We start from the raw sequence: 14,921 nt of genomic DNA on the forward strand, positions 1-14,921 counted from the left end.
TGCTTCTCACCTGCTGAAATGGGCAACAGTAAAGTATGTTTAAGAAAATTGGACACTTTATATTAGAGATGAATTGTGTTTCTGATTATTACAGTTTAAGCATGTTGAATTTTCTGTTCTTTAAAGCTGATTTATTACACAGATTTTCTCCCCCAATTTTTATTTTGAAAAATTGTAAACCTACAGAAAAGTTGAAAGAGGAATATATTGAATACCCATGTTCTACATAGATTCACCAGTTATTAACTTTTTGCCATATTTGCTTTCTCTGTCCCTCTCTTCCTCCATCCCTCCTTCCCTATATCTGTCTCAGTACACACACATATACTTTTTTCCCCCTGAGTCATTTAAAATAAGTTTTAAACACCAGGGCATTTCACCCCTAAATATATTAGCTGAGTCCAGGCCAGTTGTCTTATAGAATATCCCACAATCTGGATTTGTCTTATTGTTTCCTCATGATTTCATTTAGGTTAAACATTTTTTGTAAGAATTGTTATAAGAATGCTATAAGTGAGATTGTGTATGTTCCAGTATTGCACATCAGGTTGTCCCTGTATTGGTGATGCTGGGTTCGATGCCTTGTTTAAGGTAGTGTCCCACATATCTATCAAAGTGGGGTGATACCATTGAAGATGTTGGATTTCAGCCACCTTTTCCGCATCATTTATAACATCCACTGATGATCTTATCTAAATCAGTTACCACATTAGGAGTTCTTAAATGGTAGTTTTCTTATCCCATCATTCCCCTACATGTATTAGCTGGCATTCATCTATAAAGAAGAGTTTTCTTTCCTCTACCCTTTTTGGGTAGTTGTTTTCACTGTGAATTTACAGTTTTGTTTTTTTAATTCAAAGTGTTATAATCTAATAACTCATTCTTTTTGATGGTCAAATTGCTCCAGATTTGATGAGTGGGAGCCTCTTCAACCAGTTGTGTCCTTTTTTTCCCTTTTATTGAGATACAATTCACAATATAAAATTCATCATTTTAAAATGTTCATTTCAGGGGTTTTTAGTATGTATATTCACTCTGTTGTGCACCCATTGCCACCATCAAATTCCAGAACATTTCCATCACCCCAAAAAGAAACTCCATACCTATTTGTCAGTCCCAGTTCTTCCCTCCCCCAATTCCTAGCAACCACAAATCTTTCTATCTATGGATTTGCCTATTCCGGATATTTTACATAAGTGGAATCATACAGTATATGGCCTTTTTGTATCTGGCTTCTTTCATTTAGCATGTTTTCTAGGTTCATCCATGTTGTAGCATTGTGTCAGTACTTCATTTCTTTTTGTAGCTGAATAATATCCCACTGCATGGAAAACCATATTTAGTTTATCCATTCATCTGTTGATGTATATTTGGGTTATTTCCAGTTGTTATTGTGAATGAGGCTGCTGTGAACATTCATATATAAGTTTTTGTGTAAACATATGTTCTTTTGGCAGATACCTAGAAGTGGAAGTGCTGGGTCATATGATAATTCTATTTTAGCAGAGAATCACCAGACTTTTCCATAGCAACTGAACCATTTTATGTTCCTGCTAGCAATGTGTAATGTTCTTTCTCCATATCTTAGCCAACACTTGTTTTCTGGGAGTTTTTTGTTTGTTTAACTATAGCTATCCTAGTGAGTGAAATGGTGTCTTAGCGACTAATGATGTTGAGCATCTTTTCATGTTGTTATTGGCCATTTACATAGCTTCTTAGGAGAGGTGTCTATTCATATCCTTTGCCCACTTTAAAATTATTTCTCTTACTGCATAATTGTAAGAGTTCTTTATATATTCTGGATACTAGACTCTTACAGATATAGCTGTGTCCTTCTGACTCGCCCCCATTGTTCTTTGAGCATTTCCCTACTTCCTGGCACAAAAAGATGTTCCAGGCTCACCTTGCATTTCCCCTGCCTCCGACCTGGAATCAGCCATTTTCCCAGCGAGTCCTGGTTTCTTTTAGTGGGGATTGGTATTTAGAAACCAAGATCTGGACTGTAGGCATGCTTAATGTTACTGGGTGCTGTTGCATCTAGGCTCTTTCAGTGGACATGCAATATGTACTTTTTCACTGAACATTGCCTAAAAGTTATTTTATATATCAATTCAGTTTATTATTCTTGTTTATGGCTGTATAGTATTCTTGTTTATGGCTGCATAGTACTTGATTATGTGGATGTATCATAGTTTATTCAACCAGTCTCTTATAGATAGACATTTAAGACATTTCCAGTCTTTTGTTTTTACATAATGCTGCAATGAATAACCTTGTGCATGTGTTGCTTTTATTTGTGGAGATGCATCTTCAGGGTAAATTCCTAGCCATGGGTCTTCCTTGTCAAAAGGTAAATGTAGTTTGTTTTGTTTTGTTTTTTAATTTCGTGTGACTTCCTTTATTGCAATACTCCCTTTTTTGTTGTTGTTTTTTTTTTTTTGGCTGCATTGGGTCTTCATTGCTGCGCACGGGCTTCTCTAGTTGTGGCGAGCAGGGGCTACTCTTTGTTGTGGTGCGTGTCGTCTTATTGCGGCGGCTTCTCGTTGCATAGCATGGGTTCTAGGCGCACGAGCTTCAGTAGTTGCAGCACATGGGCTCAGTAGTTGTGGCATGAGGGCCCTAGAGCACATGGGCTTCAGTAGTTGTGGCACACAGGCTCAGTAGTTGTGGCTCACAGGTTCTACAGCGCAGGCTCGGTAGTTGTGGCACATGGGCTTAGTTGCTCCGCGGCATGTGAGATCTTCCCGGACCAGGGATCGAACCCATGTCCCCTGCGTTGGCAGGTGGATTCTTAACCACTGCACCACCAGAGAAGTCCTCCCTTTGTTTTTTTGTTTTGTTTTGTTTTGTTTTTTAAAGACTGTTGCTTTTTTTTTTTTTTAATTTTTATTTATTTATTTATTTATTTATGGCTGTGTTGGGTCTTCGTTTCTGTGCGAGGGCTTTCTCCAGTTGCGGCAAGCGGGGGCCACTCTTCATCGCGGTGCGCGGGCCTCTCACTATCTCGGCCTCTCTTGTTGGGGAGCACAGGCTCCAGACGCGCAGGCTCAGTAATTGTGGCTCACGGGCCTAGTTGCTCTGCGGCATGTGGGATCTTCCCAGAGCAGGGCTCGAACCCGTGTCCCCTGCATTGGCAGGCAGATTCTCAACCACTGCGCCACCAGGGAAGCCCCCTTTGTTTTTTTAATTGGAGTATAGTTGATTTACAATGTTGTGTTACTTTCTGCTGTACAGCAAAGTGAATCAGTTATACATATTCCACTTTTTTTAGATTATTTTCTTATATAGGCCATTACAGAATATTGAGTAGAGTCCCTGTGCTATACAGTAGATCCTTATCTATTTTATATATAGTAATGTGTATATGTCAATCCCAGTCTCCCAATTTATCCCTCCCTACCCCTCTTACACCCTGGTAACCATAAGTTTGTTTTCTGTGTCTTTGAGTCTGTTTGTAAATAAGTTCATTTGTATTATTTTTTAAGATCCCACATGTAAGCAATATCATATATTTGTCTTTCTCTGGCTTACTTCGCTTAGTATGATAATCTCTAGGTCCATCCACGTTGCTGTAGATGGCATTATTCTTTTTTATGGCTGAATAGTATTCTATTGTATATATATACCACATCTTCTTTATCCATTTATCTGCCAATGGACATTTAGGTTGCTTCCACGTCTTGGCTATTGTAAATAGTGCTGTATGAATCTTTTCAAATTATGGTTTTCTCCGGGTATATGCCCAGGAGTGGGATTGCTGGGTCATATGGTAGTTCTGTTTTTAGAAAACATCTATTTGCTAGATGTTTTCAGAATCCCTTCCATAAAGATCACATCATTCTGTACTATCTATCAGCAGTTGTGGAAATTATTAACTTGTTGTATTTTGCCTTAAAATTGAGTTTAGGAAGTTTTGTGAATAAATACTTACTTTAGGAATTACTTAATTTGATGATACTAGCAGTAACATTGTCATGGCAAATATTTATATTAGAGATTGCTATCTCCTCTATTAGCAAGGAGGAATCAGTGACTCCTCTAGATGTTGTATGTAAATTGATTTAATCTTTATAAAGACCCTGTGAGGCAAACTAAAGATGGATAGGCGAGGCAGCTACCAGGGTCAGAGCCAGAATTTGAACCCAGTCAGCGGTGCTGTGCTCGTATTCATTGTACTCATTTTTAAAGCAAATGGGGGGAAATAAAAGCAATTGGAAGTGTTTTCATCTGTGGTCTTAAGCACACATGGTGCTCCTGTTCAACCTTTTCCCCTTTCTGTCGGGGATGAAGGAGCCATTCTTCTTAGGCGGGAGAAAAATGGCAGAGAATGTACCCAAAGGGAAGGTGTACAATCACCTAGGCAAAGTGGGACGGGATTGCAGTCAGTTACTTTGTTGAGAAAGGCAGGTTGGGATGCCTGCCACTCTCCTTCTTCGAAGGATCTCTGCCTCTTAAGGCATGAATGGCTTTGGGGGTCATCTGTGGTAAGGGCTCTTGGCAGGGCCTGAGATGTAGACCTTCATCAGTACAAATACTCCTGAATGTACAAGTAAGGGGGAGGGCATGGGCTCCAGTGGGTTCCAATCCTGGTGCTTTCTCTGACCTATGGAAGGCTCATTACTTTTGAATCAGGCAAGTACAGTTTAGACAGATGAGAAATTGATCAAGAAGTAGAACAAGAAAACAGTCAAAATTGGGGAACTTCACTTCTCTTAGGCCTCCTTTCTTTGTAAAGTGGGGATAAAATTTCTTTCCTGTCATTGTGAACATTAGAGGAGGTGCACGTGTGCCTGGCATATGGTAGGTCTTCAGTGTGATGGTTGACCCTGAAAAATACCTCTAGGAAACTCTTCAGTTAATGTTATTCCAGCAACCCCATTTGGTTTTTTGGTTTGTTTTAAATAAATTTATTTATTTATTATTTATTTTTGGCTGCGTTGGGTCTTTGTTGTGCGCGGGCTTTCTCTAGTTGCGGCGAGTGGGGGCTACTCTCCGTTGCGGTGCGCGGGCTTCTCACAGCAGTGGCCTCTCTTGCTGCGGAGCACGGCCTCCAGGCATGTGGGCCTCAGTAGTTGTGGCTCACGGGCTCCAGAGCGCAGGCTCAGCAGTTGTGGTACACGGGCTCAATTGCTCCATGGCGTGTGGGATCTTCCCAGACCAGGGTTCGAACCCATGTCCCCTGCATTGGCAGGCAGACTCTTAACCACTGCACCACCAGGGAAGTCCCAGCAACCCCATTTGTACCCCTGTAGAATCTGCCCTTTCCATTTGTGGCATTTCACAGTTAGTGGTCTAAATACCATCTCATCTCTAAAGAAAATAGAGGTTGGAGGGATGGATATCCATCCTGTAACCATTCACCTGGTGCAGTTCCCATGGGATCCCATGCCTGAGCCCTGAATTCTGGAGGCAAGGACGGTGCTTGTTACTTAATACTGTATTCCTTACCCTGTAAAGGCCTGCAGATAGCCACGAGGATGCAGAGTGCTGTCTGGATGCTCTTTCTGACTTGGTTGATGAGGCGCAGATGGTGAGTTCTGACTAGGAGGAGACGGAGATGACAGGCCTGTGGCAGTGTTGTTGGGAGCAGGAGGAAGAAGCCAAAACTCCCACTTTGGGTGGACATTGCCCCCCACTGGTGCAGAGAGCCAGGCCGAAGTTGAGACAGCCCAGAACTCTCTCCCTGGGCTCTGAGGGACTCAACAGCTTGAAGGGAGAGGAGACACTGTGCTGAGATAGCAGGGGTTTGAGAGGCTAGGAATGGGGCGTGGGGTGGTCACCAGATCACTGGGGACCAGGGTTCTGTGTGGGAGGGTTGAGAGGTCATGACGTCTGTTCCCCATCCTTGGGCAGCATTTCAGACAAGAGGAGCCTAACCTGTCAAGTGTTTCTGATCTTGTTAAGAAATTCCTATGTGGGTAAAGTTACAATTTTTTCCAGTAATGTGAACGTTTAACTTTGTATTCCATCTTGATTGTTTTCATCAACTCAAGATAAATCTCAAGAGTGATACGAGGTATTTGATTGTATGATGTTTTCCTAGAACATATAATTGAACTTTTTTGTGTAGAACTGAGTTAACATTCCTAAATGATCATCAGCCTCCACTGTCTTCCTCACCCTGCCTCCCCGCAAACCCACCTCACCCAATCAGCTTCTTCATGGAACTATTTTAAAGTTCTAGACAAGCAAGATATGAACTTCAGATTATAAGATCTTAAATTTCATTTGGGGAAAAATTTAATGATTTTAACTATGTCCCATTTTCAGGCAGTTATTTATTTTAAAGAGTGGGGTGCTTTGTACATCTGTCAGCAGCCCGTGGCATGGTACATCTGTCCTTGATATTTAAAATATTTGGTGCCATTTTACTGTGAATCCATTTTTGACCTACTCAATCATCTAACAAATGCTAGCCTGGAATTAGACTTTGGAGTACATGGGAAACTAAACACTGTAATTGTTTAAACTGCGTATACAGATGATATGTGCATGTTGAGAAGGTATTTCAGAGGTTCCAATTAATGTTAGGTGGCTTTGCGCCCTGAAGACCCATCTGAGAGGATCTGTTCTCTCTTACAGCAGAGCTACAGGAGGTGGGCAAACTGCAAGGCTTTGCTTTGTAGCTGGGCCAACAGCACACCCCCTGGTTCTGGGCAGGCTCTGCCCCTCTCCAGCAGCCTTGCTGTTGACATTCCTCTTTGCATTTGTGGAAGCCTAAATCTAGGCTTCCCAAAGTGTGTTCTGGGCATATCATACAGGTGGTTAAGAAGGATTAGAAGACTCAAGTTTTAACTAAATGAAACAGGTTTTTGTTTTGATTTGTTTTATGGGTGACTGGGTAGGTGTGGGTCTTCAGAAAGGCTCAAGTGTGGGCTTTCCCAGCCGACTGTGACTGTGGACATCCTCTAGGTTCCACAGAGTGCCGTTTGAGAACATCCACATGCAGGGCTTCTAAGGCTTGGTCAAGGTCCATGTTTTCATGACTCTTGGAATTTGGACTCTGGTGATCTTTGTGTATAGCCTCTCAGTATCCTCTCTCCTGTCCCCACCTTCTCTTCCCTCTCGCTACCCCAGGGGAAATCAGCTTTCTGTAAATTGGTGGGTTTGCCATAACTAGGACAACCCCTAGGAGGTTTTGCCCCTGGGAGCAGGTTTCTCCAGTGACTCCCATGGGTGGCTTGGGCCTAGACACAAAGGAGGCCAGCAAACACCGCCCTGCTGCTGGCTCCGGGTCCTTAAGGGAGGCATCACCAAACACAGCTTCAAACCAGCCAGTCTGCCCACACTTGGAACCAGAAGAGTTTCTGGCGTTGAGCTGAACTAGAACTGCTCTAACATAAAAGGGAAAACCATTGCCCACAGTTCCAGCCCGGACGCCTGGGCTGTCTCAGCTGAGAACCTCGAGTCTAGCGGACTTGGGTGACAAATAAGTAACTTAACCTCTGAATCCTAGCATCTTCATCTGGAAAGTGGTGAGGACAATCTCACCTACCTCACAAGGAGGCTGGATGCATTGAGATGGGTGCACGGCACAGTGCCTGGTGTGCAGACAGCCCTGAAACTGAACCAACCCGGAACTAATTGTGTGAGAGACAGACCTTAGTGTTTGAAAGGATCTTAGAAATCGCCACTTTCAAGATGGGGAAATAAGGCCAGGGAGGGAAATTACTTATAATGGTCACACAGAAAGGAGCAGAGTTGGGACTGAGAATCCAAGTGTCATTGCTGCTCCTTCCCTGCCTTCTGCTACCTAATCTGCATACCCTTCCCCAGCCCGGGGAGTGCTGAACACCAGGTCTTAAATCTGAAGAAATAAATTGCTAGTTTAGACTGTGAGCAAGAGAGCTATTTTAGGGCAGACAGGCTTTCAGCGCACCATAAACTCCATCACCTGGGCAACTGCCTGATTGCTTGGACAAGGCAGCTCTCCACTATCTGCATGTGTGGGCCTCCGAATACGTGGTTGAGGTATGTGGCCTCCTCCCTGCCTCTCCTCAGCAACCACTGTCCTCTTCCAAGGAACTGTGGGCAGGAGTGGGTGACATTCAGTATGCTGGTGATAGGTGAACCAGATGGGTCCTCCCCTGCAGGGCTTGTAGTCTTCCGGGAGCAACAGACAAGCCAACTGCTGTCCCTGACACCACAGTCAGCTTCTCTGCCCAAATTAAAAAACGAGGTCTTTGTGCTGCTCTTCCTCTTCCCCACCGATTTGGCCCTAAACCCTTTAGGTGGGCAGAACATGATAGGTTGGAGTGGGGTGGGGAGCTGTGGTGACCCAGAGCTGGTTTTTGGAAACTGAGCTGGGTGAAGAGAATCCCAACTATGGGTAGGGATGAGGGAATGGCCTGGCATGGAGTGTTAACCCAAGCAGGGTGAAGAGGGCAGCTTCCTGTGCAGGGCAGGAGTTTGGGGGGGACACAGGGTGTCAGAACCCAAGTCGGGTGAAGAGAGCAAACCCATGGAGGGCTGACCTGACTCAGGCTATCAGCCTGGGTGGGCTGAGGAAGGCATCCAGAGGGGGTGTCAGAACCTGAGTTGGGTGAAGAGAGCCTCCATAAGAGACGGGTGGCCCAGTTTGGGGTCATGTGGTAGGAGGGCATCTGTGCAGGGATGGGGTGATGGTGGAGATGGAAAAGGGATTAATACAGAGGCATTGATCAAGCAAATTACCATATGAAAGACAATAGCCAGGTTTCTCACTGCCAGAGAAGGGAGTTACAAAGAATGGAGAGAGAGAAAACTGGAATGTTGAATTGGAGTTGGAGGTATCAGTGTGAACTCATGATTTTCAGTACACACACACAGAAAAAATATGTAGATGTAAATATGTGCATGTATAACTGTGTGTTTATATACATATATTCCCTAGCTGTTTGCGCTGAGAGCTCAGGCCTAGGAGCAGCAACGGCCCATTGAACACACCTCATGCCTAGACTCAGTTTCTAGGTACCGTTCTCCAATAAAATAAATCAGGGCTCCTTGGAGAAATGGCTGATTCCAGGGCTGGGCCAGGGACAGTATAAGATAAGCTTGGAATGTCTGTGTTAGTAGGAAAGGGCTCAGAGAACAATGGAGACATGTCAAAAAAACACTGCAGCCCGGTGGCCAGATTTGAGGAACAATCTGAGCATTAAAAAAAAAAAAAAAGATTGTAATGGATTACAACCCATTAAAAAAAGAAGTCGTGAGTCTATATTGATATAAAGAAATAAATTGAAAGTTTAATGAGAAACAGCATTCCCTGCCTCATCAAAATTTCAGTTGATGTGATTTCTTTGATGCGTTATAATCCATTACAATCAATACTTATTTGATTGCTCACTTTGTCCCAGGTTTGTTCATTACAAGGGGGAAAAAAGAGTAATGGTGGAGAAGCCTGGGAGACACAAGCCTAATCCCCAAAAGTGAATGCCATTAGCAATAGGACAAACAGAAATCTTGTGCCTCCTGATAGGCTGTACTGAGAAAGAATACAACATCACATGTAGGGTATTTCTGCCAAAAGTGTACAATCGGAATCTAATGGTGAGGAAACATCAGACGAGCCAAATTGAGGGATGTTCTGCAAGATAATTGGCTGTAAGCTTCCAAAGTGTGAAGGTCGTGAAAGTCAAGGCAAGTGTGAGGACCTCTTCCAATCTGAAGGAGACTAAAGAAGCATGACAACTAAAGGTAACATGTGATTCTCAATGGGATCATTTTCTTACAAAGACACAGGGACATTTGGCAAAACTTGAATGGGATCCAGTGGTTAGATGGTAGTAATGCAACATGAATAACTTCTGGGTTTTGATGGTCGTATTCTGGTAAAGGAGGAGAACATCCTCCTTTAGGATGATAGGACAGAAGCACAAATACTAAAGTATTTGGGGTGATGCAGTATTAGGTTGGCAACTTACTCTCAAATAGTTTAGAGGAAAAAAGTTCTTCGTTCTGCACTTACAACTATTTTTTTGAGACTTTCCAAATGAATACGTTTAATTAAAACAAACCAACCACCTTCGAGTCTACCCATGCATATGGACTGAAGAGCCAGGTGGTGTGACATTCAGGCCACTCACAGTAACTCCTAAAACCTTTCCACTGTCATGACTTATTTGTGTTTTTCTCAGCTTGTATTTCATTCTTCCTTCCCTAGTCTCCTGGCTTCCCAGACTTGGCCCTTGGTGTGTCCTACCATCATGCTTTCCTGCCCACTCTGATCACTTACCTAAGTCCTGTCTGTTTTTTGAGGCTTAGCTCAGGTGCCCATTGATCCGGGGGGCCTCCATGCCCCCTCCAAGAACCAGATTGCTGAACTCCTGGGGCTTTTCTGGCTCTCCCAGGCTTTCCCTGGATAGGTCTGGGGACCCCCTAGGCATCCACAGATACACTCTTGGGGGCTCTGAGACTCTTCTTCTTTTAAAGGGCTCTGTAGGACTTCACTGGTGGCACAGTGGTTAAGATCCATCTGCCAATGCAGGGGACATGGGTTCAAGCCCTGGTCTCGGAAGATCCCACATGCCGCAGAGCAGCTAAGCCCGTGTGCCACAACTACTGAGCCTGTGCTCTAGAGCCCATGCGCCACAACTACTGAAGCCCACGCACCTAGAGCCCATACTCCACAACAAGAGAAGCCACCGCAATGAGAAGCCCACGCACCACAACGAAGAGTAGCCCCCGCTCGCCGCAACTAGGGAAAGCCCGCACACAGCAACAAAGACCCAACACAGCCAAAAATAAATAAATAAATTTTAAAATTAAAAATAAAGGGCTCTGTACATTTTTCAAGACAACAGTCTCTACTACCCATTTGATACAGTGGAGATAAGACTTTGAATTATTCATCTGCACTTTACTTTCACCCAAATTCAATCATGTCAGCACCCTGCTTAAAGAGCATAGTGCAGCCCTGATGGCTCCCCTGACTACAGGGGCCTTCAGAATCTGTCCCTGCCCCTGCCTTCACATGCCTTCTAACCCCTTTCTGCCTGAGCAAGAACCCAGACTGCTCACCTCTTTCTGAACCTCTCAAGCCTTTCCATCAGGACCTTTGCTTAGGCTGGGTCCTTTTTCCAGAATGCTTTGCCCTGCCTTGCTTGTTGAGAATAATGGCAACAATAATGAGTAAACATTTGCTGAGTGTCTACTTTGTCTCAGACACAATTCTAAACCCTTTACAATTTACAGATGAGGAAACTGAGGCCCACAGATGTTCACAACTTGTCTGAGGCCATACAGCCAGTGAATACAATCCTGTGTTGCACAAATGCTTCCTTGCATGTCTACCCCGTTTTCTGGTCCTGAGCCAGGCGCAGAGGGTACAACAGAGATAAATGAGGCCTTTGCCCTCTCAGAGCTCATGGTCTGAGACTGATGGGTAAACAGTGAGTCATAACAGAGTGTAATAAACACTTTGATACAAGGGGCCATGGAAGCCAGGGCAGGAGCACCTGACCCAGCCTGGGAACTCAGGAAGGTGTTCCTGATATGCAGGAGTTAGCCCTCCACACTGGGCTGTTTTGAGGATTAAATGCGTTAGTATGTGAAAACCAAGTAGATCAGGTTCTGGCACGTAGAAAGCATGATAAAAGTACCGCCGCCTCCTTTGCCTCCTCTTCCCTCCTCCTCCTCCTCTTGGCCTTATAAAGGAATGGATGTTTTTACTGTGGGAGGGGGAACAGCAGGTAAGAGTATGAGTTATGTTCTGGCCTAATGGAATTCAGGACACCCAAGGGTGATGTCTAGGGGGAGAAAGGTCATGGGAAAGGGGATGAAGATAGCACCCTGAGGAACACTGAACTCTAGGGGCTAAGCCCATAAAAATGACTGAAAAGAGCAACCAGAGAGGTGGGAGGAAAATCTGGAGTGTCTGGGGCCATCCATGCCATGCAAGGGGACTGTCACAAGAAGGCAGAAGCAGTTGGCAGGATCACATGCTGTTGGGTAAACTCCTACTTAGCCTTCAAGACCTAGTTTAGCTCGTCGAAGCTTTCCCTGGCCTCTTCCACCCTGGGCAATTGTACTGGCCTTGTAGTCCTGTAAATATTGCAGCAGCAGATTCCTGTTCCCCACCTGAGGCCTAAGCATCAGACTCTTGGGGGAGGTCCTGAAAATCTACCCCTTGAGTGATTCCTATGCACATTAAAGTTTGCAGATGCCAGTATTCTAGAGAGAAGAAACCCAGGGTAGGATTCTCATTAGCTCAGCTTGGGTCCCGTGCCCACCCTGAGCCAATCTAGGGTGGAAGAGAACCAAGATTGGTCATTCTTGGGTCAGGTGCCGACTCTTCCTAGGTGGGCATCACTTGGGAGGAGGAAGGCAGGTGTTGGAGTAGAAGAGGAGCAGCCCCAGAACAAGGAGGGCTGCTGTTATTAAAAGCAGCAGATGGTGCTAGGCAGAGAGAAGCAAGCATGTCTGCTACAGTTCCACAGTTCTTTTCAGAGAGCCTTGAGGTCCCAGGATGTGGCTCAGTGCCTGGCACAGGGGGGTGGGCCATCAGCAAATGTTTGGTGTATGTACGTTGCCTCCTGGCTACCTGGGCAGCTCCCAGAGGCTCACAGGCTAGTTTAGCCAGCCCAGGCCGGCATGGCCACGGGTATCGGAGGTGAGTGTAGGCAGTGTCCACATTCCCTTGTAGCCACACTTTCTGCCTTCTTCCCCAGAAAACCATTCCCCATCCCCTGCCCTGGGAAGAGAAGGCGGAGGAGGGCAGCCAGGGAGAAGCCAGGCAGCTGCTGAGCAGGCGAATCTTCCCCTGAATCAAGTGCCAGCAGGGTTTGGAGGCAGCGGGAACAACAAACTGGGGTCCCACGGAGGGTGGGATTCCACTGGAGGCCCCGATAAGGGGCGCGGATGGTTTGGCCCGGGGTTGTCCTTGGTCATAGGAACCGAAGGAATGTCAAACTGGAAAATCCCGGCAAGCACTATTTTTAGAGATGACTTGGAGAGCATTTTTCCGGCTGAAGGGACAAGTTCTTTCAGAAGCAGCAGTTAACTCTAACCCCTGAACCGCTCCCGCCTGGAATCTGCCCAGGCCCGGCCCCTCCCTCCAGGCTCGTGGGAACACTGCGGGAGGAGGAGAGGGACATTTGCTCCTTTCAAACACAGAAAGAGATTGTTGTTTTTCACATCTTTGACTACAGTCCTCAGACATTAGGAGTTTATACCAGTACCTTTCTTTAAAAGGCCCTTTAAAGGTAGAGAATCATTTCAGACCAAGCTGTTAGTCTTGAAACATTAAACATGATTTTCTTGGATGTTTGGTCCATGCTTAACATTGATAGCTGTTCGTGATAAACTCAGTTTTCCCACTGCATGCTTTATGCTTGCGATGTTCTCCTTAACTACCGCTGTCTATATTTTTGTGTTTGAAGTAGGAGTCTCTAGGGACCTCCTAATTACTGAGCTTATTAAAAGTAGTAGATGAGCGCTATTGCTTAATTGAAGTTACAGGAAAAGCAGCCCTACCCCCAACACTAATGGGTGCCCTGGGGAGGGGCCTCAGTAAGAAACAAAGTGAAACTGGAACCTCTTCCCTCCTCACCGTTATCAGGCACCGCCTCCAGGGACAGAACACGCAGGGACCCCAGTTTGGGAAGGTGTTTTGCTCCCAGCCCTTCATGGAATTCAGATTCTAAAGTCCTTGTAGGACCAATGCTTTATGGAATCAGTGTGCTTGGGGAGGAGGGCTAGAGTGGGGAATCATCCCCCAGGCTTGGAGGTGGTTGCCCTTCGGCTAAATGAGAGGCTGAGAGACTTGGGAAGAGGCCAGGCTCGATGTAGGTGAAGTGGCATATACTGGGGCATAGCGTGTATCTAAGGATGCTATACTCTGAGCAGTTTTTTTTCAGGATGAGTTAAGGAACTGAGATAAGAATCAGCATTATGGTTGCTGGCAGAGCCTATCCACTGGCAACAATGAACAAAGTAGCATCTGGTTTCTTCATCAGTCTTGTCTGAGTCTGGTTTCCTTGAGTCAGCCCTGGATATGTGGACCAGACCCTGGAAGCCAGGGACCTGAGGGCTACCCACTTCTCTGTCATTTATCATCCTCATTTTGTCTTCACTTGTAGACACCTGGAGGCACAGCTATAGCCACAGACTCTTGCTGTATTACGACTGAACACTTGAGGAAGGCACAATACCAAGTTTTATCTACTCTATTAATGTGGGATTCCCAATAACACCCGTTGAAGTCTGTGAACTTCTGTTAAAAACTAGAAGTAAACATTTCGAGTCTGTCCCCAGAACTAAAAATAAACGTAGGCTAGTGTCCAGGAACAGGCAACAGTTAACAAGTACTGGAGAGGAGCCTCCAATCTTGCTTCCACTCAATCTACCTCCTTCGATGAAGCCAAAGAGAGCATTCTAAAAGGAGGCCTCACTGGGCCACTCTCCTGCTTAACACGCTTCAGTCCAGAATCTACCCTCTCATATGGTCCCTGAGGCCCTGCAGGGACACCCAAGGCCACCTTTCACCCTTGAATTCTGCACTCGAGCCTCTTCACTGTGCTTTGCTTTCTTGCTTATCTCTTGGCCTTTGCACATGTTGTTCCCTCTTCCGGGAATGCTCGTCTACCAACCCTTACCATCTCTTTGCCTTGCTAACTGCTCTTCCTATTTCAGACCTCAGCGGAAATTCTGACCCACAGACTCAATGAAATCCTTCCTGGAAATTCCCATACCACCATGAACAATACTCAGCACATGCTCTGTTGTATTTACTGGTTTCAATGCTTGGTCTCCATGTCTGTGCTGGCAGGGACTATATCTGACTCTCAAATTCCTTTTTTAAAAAAATCATTTTAAATTTAGCTTTTATTAAAATTATATGCGCACATAGTTGAGAGAATCAAATAGTTCTACAAGGCCTATAACCCCCATTACATATCCTGCTCCCCAGAATTGACATTTTTTAACTTTTAACCAATTATTTT

The sequence above is a fragment of the Eschrichtius robustus genome, chromosome 19 (assembly GCF_028021215.1).
Source record: "Eschrichtius robustus isolate mEscRob2 chromosome 19, mEscRob2.pri, whole genome shotgun sequence".
In the NCBI taxonomy this organism is placed as follows: domain Eukaryota; kingdom Metazoa; phylum Chordata; class Mammalia; order Artiodactyla; family Eschrichtiidae; genus Eschrichtius; species Eschrichtius robustus.